General features: G+C 36.6%; 1 long non-coding RNA gene across 1 annotated transcript; it reads left to right on the top strand.

Annotated features, from left to right (window-relative positions):
• The first annotated feature begins 253 nt into the window (after positions 1 to 253).
• On the top strand, positions 254 to 8,483 carry LOC107550102 (uncharacterized). Its single transcript, XR_001604624.1, has 2 exons — positions 254 to 366; positions 7,853 to 8,483. It is a non-coding gene; the product is annotated as an uncharacterized lncRNA (long non-coding RNA).
• Positions 8,484 to 9,443: the final 960 nt, after the last annotated feature.

Below are 9,443 nucleotides of genomic sequence, written 5' to 3'. Positions count from 1 at the left end.
TATTTTTTCTTATTTCCTTTTGATTTTGGAATTGAATGTTGCGATGAGATTCACCCAATTTGTGTCATTAATCTTTTTTGTTTCTGTCGCTTGCTTTGTTTTATTTTTTATTTCTGTCGCTTGCTTTGTCTTATTTTTTGTTTCTGTTTGGGCAGAGTTTTGCATTTAGTGATGACAGACAGGAAAAATGCTTTTTTACTGGAAATGAGACCTTGTTAGAATATCACATTTTCATGTTATATTCACTGTTTTCTCTTTCTTCAGTGCTCGCAAAAGACAAAGAGATGAGAAAATGTCCAACCCCAATCAGAAGACTCAGAAGCAGACAAAACCCAGGATCAACGACCCTGATAAGAAAAGAAAAAGGTGAAACTATCTGGTCTGTCTGGATGGAGCGTGATTTTTATTTTGCTGTACTTCTCATGGACACAATGAATCATTTCAACATGTCTGTTTATGTTTAAGTAATGTCGTGTAATACCACAGATGCCTCAACGCACTCAGTTGTCATAATGTCACTTATTGTTTAGTGTCTCAGATGCTCATGCCTCACTAGACTGTTACTATTTTAGTCTTTGGGCCATTTAGAGATCAAGCCATTTGCAGACTCATGTCACCAGGATATATATACAGGGGTTGGACAAAATAATGTGAACACCTGGGAAATAGGCAATACTTCTTTATTAAGGTGTTTTACCACCAATTGAATGTAGTACTAGGGCTGTGTATCACCAGCAAAGTCACGATACGATACGTATCACGATACAGGACTGCACTGAATTTCACCAAAGCAGAATTTTGTAAAACAGCTTGTGTTTCAGTACTGCCCCGCCTCTTGCTCTGTCTTTCAACAAAAGCTTTTGGCGAATCCGGCACAGTACTCACTCGTGATGTGGAAGCTGTCCTCAGTAAGATGCGCAGCACACAATAGCAAATTGGGGTTATAATACTCAGGAACAGAGTTAAAAAGTAAATTGCAACCACTGTTTCCTGACATCATCTGCTTTCGGAAGCCCAAACAAAAACGTTTGGGCACGGAGGTAAAAAAAAAAGCGTTTCAGGCGGTCGCGCCCTGGACGAGAAGCGCAGCATCGCGTCGCGCCACGCCACATCTTTAAAATTCAAATACATTATTTTCTATGAGATCTTGTTTTTAAACCCATAAATAATAATGTACTCGTTTTAATAAATTTATATTGTAATGTACTCATACTAATATATTTAAAAAATCATCTTTACATTGCTGGTAGGTTATCATTGCACAAATTAACACAAATTATACATTTAAAAAAAATAAAAATTAGAAGAGTTCTAAAATAATGCGCTGTCTTCACTGTATCTCACGCACACACGATTTTAGTCACTCACACAGATCACATTGCGTGCGCGCACAGACAGTCAGTATCACAAACTTTTTAGCGCTGCCCCGCAATTTTATCAATAAAATAGCTTAATCACTCAAGAGCTACATTATCTTTCTCAACAAGGAGCTGGTAACATCATCGTTTCTAAAGGAATTAAAGCCACAGCTTCACTGTTAATAGAGAAACGCGGCAAAACGGTGGTAATTCATACATACACAGGGCCAGCTGTATCGATACTCGTATCGTCAAATCTCTGTGACGATACATCGTCGTATCGAACACAGCACTATGCAGTACAGATTTAAACCTTATTAGAATAGATTCATACAACTTCAGAATAGTCTGAATGTTTGTCTATAAAAACATCTTCCAGTTACTCTAGACATGTTGATGGAGGGAATCGGCTTCTCACTTAACTCTTCAAAAATATCCACAGTGGTTTAATAATGTGTAAGTTAGCTGATTGTCAGGTCATTTGTCTGGTCATGACAGATGTTGCAGTTCATCTTTGTGCTCCAACAGACCCAAGTTTTATTAACATGGCACCATCTTTTTCACATTTTAGCATTGGTGTTTAAAGTTTGATGAGTTGCAGTTCTTTCCTGGATGTGTTGGCTTAGCAAAGTTCTCTGTCTTCAGTTTTTGTGGAAACAGGGTCTTCAGAGTGAATATTAGGGTTTGCAATCACTTTGCTGTTCTTCTTGCTGATGAAGTCTTGCCATGCTTTGTGTTCACAGTCATAATTGTAAAGGCTGTTGTTCTTAAAATACCAAACAATTGGGCTGTTAAGGTTACAGATACTCTTGCTAAACGGGTTCCCATGGTTTGTCCTGTTTGGAAATCTGACAAGTCACCCATTTCATCCACAGCTTGTACTAACCACCTCAACACAACTTATTACACTGATGTACAACCTAGAGAATATAGACAACGAAAAATAATTACGTTTGTTTGTTTTTTCACTGTAGCCTGCCCTATAATAATGGATCTTCACATTATTTTGTCCAACCACTACACTAGTGTTTCATATCCATGTTGCATTATGGGTCAGTTATAGCAGAGGATTTAACAGCCCCTCCAGAAGCAGTGCAGTTGCACCAGTGAGGATCAGTGTACAGCTATATTCTTTGATATGTGGCATCTGCCCACAAAGAGATTTTTTTTAGGGATGCACGATATATCGGCCACCATATCGGTATCGGCGTCTTCAGAGTGAATATTAGGGTTTGCAATCACTTTGCTGTTCTTCTTGCTGATGAAGTCTTGCCATGCTTTGTGTTCACAGTCATAATTGTAAAGGCTGTTGTTCTTAAAATACCAAACAATTGGGCTGTTAAGGTTACAGATACTCTTGCTAAACGGGTTCCCATGGTTTGTCCTGTTTGGAAATCTGACAAGTCACCCATTTCATCCACAGCTTGTACTAACCACCTCAACACAACTTATTACACTGATGTACAACCTAGAGAATATAGACAACGAAAAATAATTACGTTTGTTTGTTTTTTCACTGTAGCCTGCCCTATAATAATGGATCTTCACATTATTTTGTCCAACCACTACACTAGTGTTTCATATCCATGTTGCATTATGGGTCAGTTATAGCAGATGATTTAACAGCCCCTCCAGAAGCAGTGCAGTTGCACCAGTGAGGATCAGTGTACAGCTATATTCTTTGATATGTGGCATCTGCCCACAAAGAGATTTTTTTTTTTTAATTTGAGGGTCAGTTTCTTGCAACTTTATAATGTCTGTGTGTTGAATTCAATTGGCGTCTCTAGCAGAGACTGAAATCTCAATAAAACTGAGACAGAGGCTATTCCGTTTTATTGATCTATGGCGCATTCATTTTGATTCTTTACACGTGTAATGATGTCCAGTGACTTGTTTGCATTATTTCTGCATTATTTTATTTATTTGTAAGACTTTTTTATGACTAAATTTGGTAATGGGAGAGTAAAAATATTTTTAAAATGTACACCGTTCAAACTAGGCTGCTTATGTTGAAGTGTTTGGGATGTGGCTTTTAATGATGAGACCTTTTTTGTAATCAGGCTCTCAAAAAGTATATAACAATTTGGATATAGATTTATCGGCCAACATATCGGTTATCGGCTTTCAAAAATAAAGAATAATCGGTTATCGGTATCGGCCAAAATTTTCATATCGGTGCATCCCTAATTTTTTTTTTTTAATTTGAGGGTCAGTTTCTTGCAACTTTATAATGTCTGTGTGTTGAATTCAATTGGCGTCTCTAGCAGAGACTAAAATCTCAATAAAACTGAGACGTCAATAAAACCATGGGTAAACAATGTCACATAACGTTACATTTATCTCAGGAAAGCCATAATAGTAACGATAACTATAAGCATGGACTTGTGGCAGAAATAGTCCAATGTTATTACATTATTCATTTAAGGGTTTGTACAACCTTTTGAGAGAGAAATTCAAGCACTTTTCAATGACTATAATGTATTTCATACAACTATTTCCAGCACTTTAAAGCTCTAAAATTACCCAATTTAAATGATATTTTAATGGGATGACCAAAATATACTTTGTGGTAAACAAACACTTATTTAAAAAAAAAAAATAATAATAATCAAAATACCACTATAACCAGTAGATAGCAGCGAAGGAGCACTTATTGGCTTATTGGTTATTAATTTCCACTTTTTTGCTTTATATTTTGATATTATAAAATGACTATTATAAAATATCAAATCATCAAGAAATCTAATTTTGTCAAAGTTTTGCTCATTTTTTGTGTATGAAATAAGGAAAGTCACAAAGTGCCTTGAAAAACAAACTTGTCTTCAAATTGCAACTGAATCACGCATAAAGCAAGTAAAGAGCGCTTCTTTTATAATCACTGAAGTTGTCGGTCAGTTCCGTATAATACTATAGAAGAATAACGAATAACGGTACATTTAAATAAGAGTACAATATACAAATTTTCCATATAAATTTAGATTTTGCACACGTTACTGTTGTTAATAAAAGTCAATTTTGTATACTTCCCATCTTAAGCTCAGTGCTTAACTGTCAAATGTGTATTACCAAGAAACAAACGTAATATTATTAGTAACTGCACTTATTAATTCAAAACGATAGTAATTTTATGATTAAAATATTTATTTTATTTTTAATACCCCCACACACCACCCCAGCAGTGCTACCAAATCGGCTTCTGGCGCCACCATCTGTAGAACTTAGTGGCGCTGGTGCCACTGCCTGCATAGAGAGGAGCATTTTGCTAAATATATGCACTATATGTACTATATACTTTATATATACACTAGTGTGCAGAAGTCTTAGGCCATTAGTATTTTCACCAGCAAAAAATTGTTTCAAGTCAGTTATTTCTACCTTTTGCTGTAGTGTGTCAGTAGGAAATATCATTAATATTATTTACATTTCCAAACATTTCTTTTGCCATTAATTGTAATAATCCAGTGAGATTTTTGTTTGAATAAGGAGTCTGACAGACAGAGATCTGATCTCACCATCATCCAGTCCGTCTGAGATTACATGAAGAAACTGAGACAGACTAAATCCAGAAGAACTGTGGCGACGTCTCCAAGATACTTCAAGAGACCGTCCTGCAAAGCTGCCTGAAAAACGATGTGCAAGTGTACCGAGGACAAAAGCTGTTTTAAACACAAAGTGTGGATGCACCAAATGTTGATTTGATTGTTAATAGAAGTTAATTGATAAATAAATTCTATTTATGACATTATTTTTGAAAGCAGCCTCAATTTACAGCATTTTTACCCAAGTGCCTAAAACCTTTCACCGTTGTGTAGCTTTGCAGGAAGGTTTCTTCAGGTGTCTTGGAGTCATCCCAGTTCTTCTTGATTTAGTCTGTCTCAGTTTCTTCATGTAATCGCAGACGGACTGGATGATGGTGAGATCAGATCTCTGTGTGCAGCACTGGCTGCTGTCAGACTCTCTGTTCAAACAAAAACTTCGGTAACACTTTGTCTTGTTAAAATTAGCGAACTACTTTAGGTAACATGAACTAAGAATGAACAATATTTCTACAGCATTCATTAATCTTGTATTGTATTGTTTATTTTTTGTGTGTGTACAGTATCCCCCGTCATAAATGATCTTAATTGGTGCGCGTGACAGAAAAAGAGGGCAAGATTTCAGAAAAACAGTCAGTAGGTGTGGACACCCCTGATCTAAATCGAGTTGCTTTGAGTTGGTTAGTGGGATGCTGATGTAATCAGACTGAGGGTGATTATCGCTCTGATGGCCTATTTTAGAGCTTTTTAGAAGATTTTTTACATTGTGACATTTTCATGACGAGCAGATATACATTCCCTAAATGCTCATTACTGTAATACAAGGATTTCTTTGAATAAAACGAATTTCAGTAAAACAAATACTATTATGGTCTATGCATACAACTGTACTGTACAAATGTCCTTCATAAATATGTCATTACTGATTTTTATTTTTACATTACACTAATGAGAATTTTGGGAGAAATGTAAAAATGCAAGAACATTGTTTTTAAAATGGTCTTAATTGTCTTTAGCTAATATGTCATTTATTTTTATCCTTTGATCTTTGAAATATGACCCAGCCATTTGTATGAGATTCACTCTTCTGTGATTTTGAAAACATGCAGGTCATCTTACATTTGAACAGTGAGTAGGGTCAGGTCAGCCTTGTGTTGAGGGTTTGTGTAATTGTGTCTTATATTGTGGTTGCAGTCTGGGCTGTATTTGCTGTACGTGACACAGCGAGTGCTGCCCTTTTGGGAAACCTCCCCAATGAGGCAGCAATGACGCATCTGCGGGATTTTTGTAAAGACAAGCTTGTTCGGGCTCTTCAAAATCCTCAGGCTGTACGTGAGAGTCGGACTCGGGCCTCGTGTGCTGTGATATGCTGGTGTGGAGCTTGCTGCTGTTCTCATGGCCATGGCTGTCGACGTTTCAAGACTAAGCTTTAGCATGGTGTTATGTTTTTGCTTCTTTTTCAGATTTAGAAGTTGGCGTTCTCTACTTGAATGAGATTTAAAGTTTGTTCACAGTGACTAATATAAACAAAACCGTAAGTCTTTTTAGGGGTGTAGATTTGTGCTCAGCTTAAACCCGATGGTGTTTCTAGAAAGATACGTGGCAGCGATCTTGGCACAGCCTCAGTGCAATAATACTTTATTTTTGTGTGTGTGTGTGGTTTGCGTGCAGAACTTGTACGTTTCTGCAGACTGAGCTAAGAGTGTTTTGTTTGGTTAATTGCGCGTCACTAAAGTAGATTTATTTCTTTATTTTTCATCTATGTTAGTTTTAGTCTGCCATTCTGAATCTGACTAAAATGATGCATGTATAACAAGATTTTTAAGCATAAAACTTCCTGCCCCCCTTTTATCACACTCAGGGTTTGCAGTATTTTCTTTTTCACATCATGGGAAATGCAGCAACTTTGAAATGATCCCACTAAATATTTATCATTGAATGGATGAATAAATATGTGGATAAATATTTATATCAGTCAGGTGGATAAAGATGGACGACATAGTCTAAACCAGTGTTTCTCAACTAAAGCAACCTCCCTTGATAAATGTGTATTTCTTAACATGTTTAAAATGTAGTTTTATAGTCTTAATTCAAATGCTTAAAAACACATACACACAAAAATAGTACAACATAACTGAAATCATAGATTTTATTTTTATTACAACAGAAGTATATATCAGCTCAGAAAGGAAAGCCTTTCAGACAAAGCGAGACCTTGTTCTCAGAAAGGTTGAGAACCACTGGTCTAAACTCAGCCTTCATAACATGCAGAAAACATTTGAAGGCACTGATAGCAAAGGGATGAATAAGGAGGAGTAGAGAACAATCTACCAATACAAATGCCATTTTGCCACAGTAGCCATAAGACTTTGGTCCTTATTGGTCGTTAATGTCCCTGCTGCATGGTGGGATATTAACTACCTATTATTCCTAATGTATTTGCGCAGGATGCAATAATCAATGAACATGTTTAAAGTTGAATGCATGCCAATGTGAATGCAGTTGTATCTCTAATACTGGGTTATTAAACTATTGGCGAGTCAGAGTATTTTTGTACGGCTTTAGAGTGACATTACTGAAATATGGAGATCCACTGAGAATTGTTTTCGAATTGCATTGTGCAGTTTTGAATCATGAGGTGTTGGTGATATTCAGCCTAATTCCCAGCCCTAATTCCTCCAAAAATATTAACACAGTCGTTCATGAGTCACGTTCATGAGACACCAGTAAGAATTGCTTCCGTTCCCACTTGTCTTTTGAAGCTCAGAAGCCCAAGTCCCTATTAGGGAACATCAGCAATTCTGATAAGTTCTGTTTTGTGTTCATAGAAGAAAGTCAATCATGCAGGTTTAGAACCAAATGAGGGCAAGTGAATGTTTCATTTTTGGGTGAAGTAACCCTTTAACATTGTGATTGAAATATTACATATTTGACTGTGATTTGTGATTGTATTGACAGAGCGAGAACAACCAGTGACTCCTAACTCCATGGCAACCTCAGCAAGAGATCTCCATCCCATAATGCTCTCCCATCCACCCGTGTTTTCAGAAGTCGTTTACAGCATGAACTCTCCGAGAAGGTTTCTCCACTCCGAACAACAGCACACACCAGCACTATATCCGTGGATGAAACTCCGCCATGGTTGGGATTGGTTTTAAATTCATTGGACCGATTTTGTCTTTTTTTTATTTTGCTTTTTGTTTTGTTGTAAAAAGCATCTGAAGTAGGTCTATGCATTTCTAATGCTGTTCACACATTGTATTTTTAGACGACTTTTTTTCAGAGGCAAAATGATATGCTCTATTTTTTATAAGAAATTACTTGAAATTTCCTATCATATCTACAGGGCTGTATGCTCAAATCCAGTTTGTGAGATTGTTAAATGACGTCTTAAGCTGAAGAGTGCTCACATTGTGTACATAGTGTACCTTATGAGATGTGTAAAAAAAAAAAAAAAAACCTTGTACAAAATGATGAACAGACATTGCATTTGGTTACGACACAGAACAAACCAGCAGTGTCTTGTGTTGAAGAGTCTTACTTTACTTTATCCAAGAGTAGGATCCATGAATAAAACTGCTATCATTTAGTTTCTGTAACAATGTGTTGTTTCATTCACCTTTTTCAAACAGTCACACACCAGGCTAAGATGATGGCCATTTAAATCTTCCTGCAGACTTAACTAGCTGTACTGTACCATATTCCATAGTTTCTCTTGTTGTTTGCTGATTTTTAGTGTTTTTGAAAGAAGTTGCTTAGAAAGTACATTAAAGGTGCCATAGAATGCATTGAATACAATATTTCAAATTGTTCTCTGATATCTACAGTGGTGTGAAAAAGTGTTGGACCCCTTCCTGATTTCTTATTTTTTTGCATGTTTGTCACACTTAAGATTCAGATCATCAAACAAATTTAAATATTACACAAAGATAATGCAAGTAAATACAAAATGGCGTTTTTAAATGATTTCTTTTATTAAGGGAAAAAAGCTGTCCAAACCTGCCTGGCCCTACGTGAAAAATTAATTGCCTTCTGTTAAATCATGAAAGAACTGCAATTAACCACATTATTTTAGAAAGCCGAGTTAAATTTCACTAGCCACACGCAGGCCTGATTACTGCCAGACCTGTTGAATCAAGAAATCACTTCAATAGAACCTGTCTGACAAAGTGAAGCATGCTTAAAGAGCAACACATCATGCCGCGATCTAAAGAAATTCAAGAACAGATGAGAATCAAAACAGTTGACATGTATCAGTCTGTAAAGGATTATAAAGCCATTTCTAAGGCTTTGGGACTCCAGTGAACCACGGTCAGAGCCATTATCCACAAATGGAGAAAACTTGGGACAATGGTGAACCTTCCCAGGAGTTGCCGGCCGACCAAAATTACTCCAAGGAGCACAACGACGACTCATCCAAGAGGTCATAAAAGAACCCAGAACAACATCTAAAGAACTGCAGGCCTCACTTGCCTCAATTAAGGTCAGTGTTCATGATTCAACAATAAGAAAGAGACTGGGCAAAAACGGCATCCATGGGAGAGTTCCA

The sequence above is a fragment of the Sinocyclocheilus grahami genome, unplaced genomic scaffold, assembly GCF_001515645.1.
Source record: "Sinocyclocheilus grahami isolate Dianchi unplaced genomic scaffold, SAMN03320097.WGS_v1.1 scaffold387.1, whole genome shotgun sequence".
NCBI lineage: Eukaryota > Metazoa > Chordata > Actinopteri > Cypriniformes > Cyprinidae > Sinocyclocheilus > Sinocyclocheilus grahami.
This window is presented reverse-complemented; position numbering and strand designations above follow the sequence as displayed.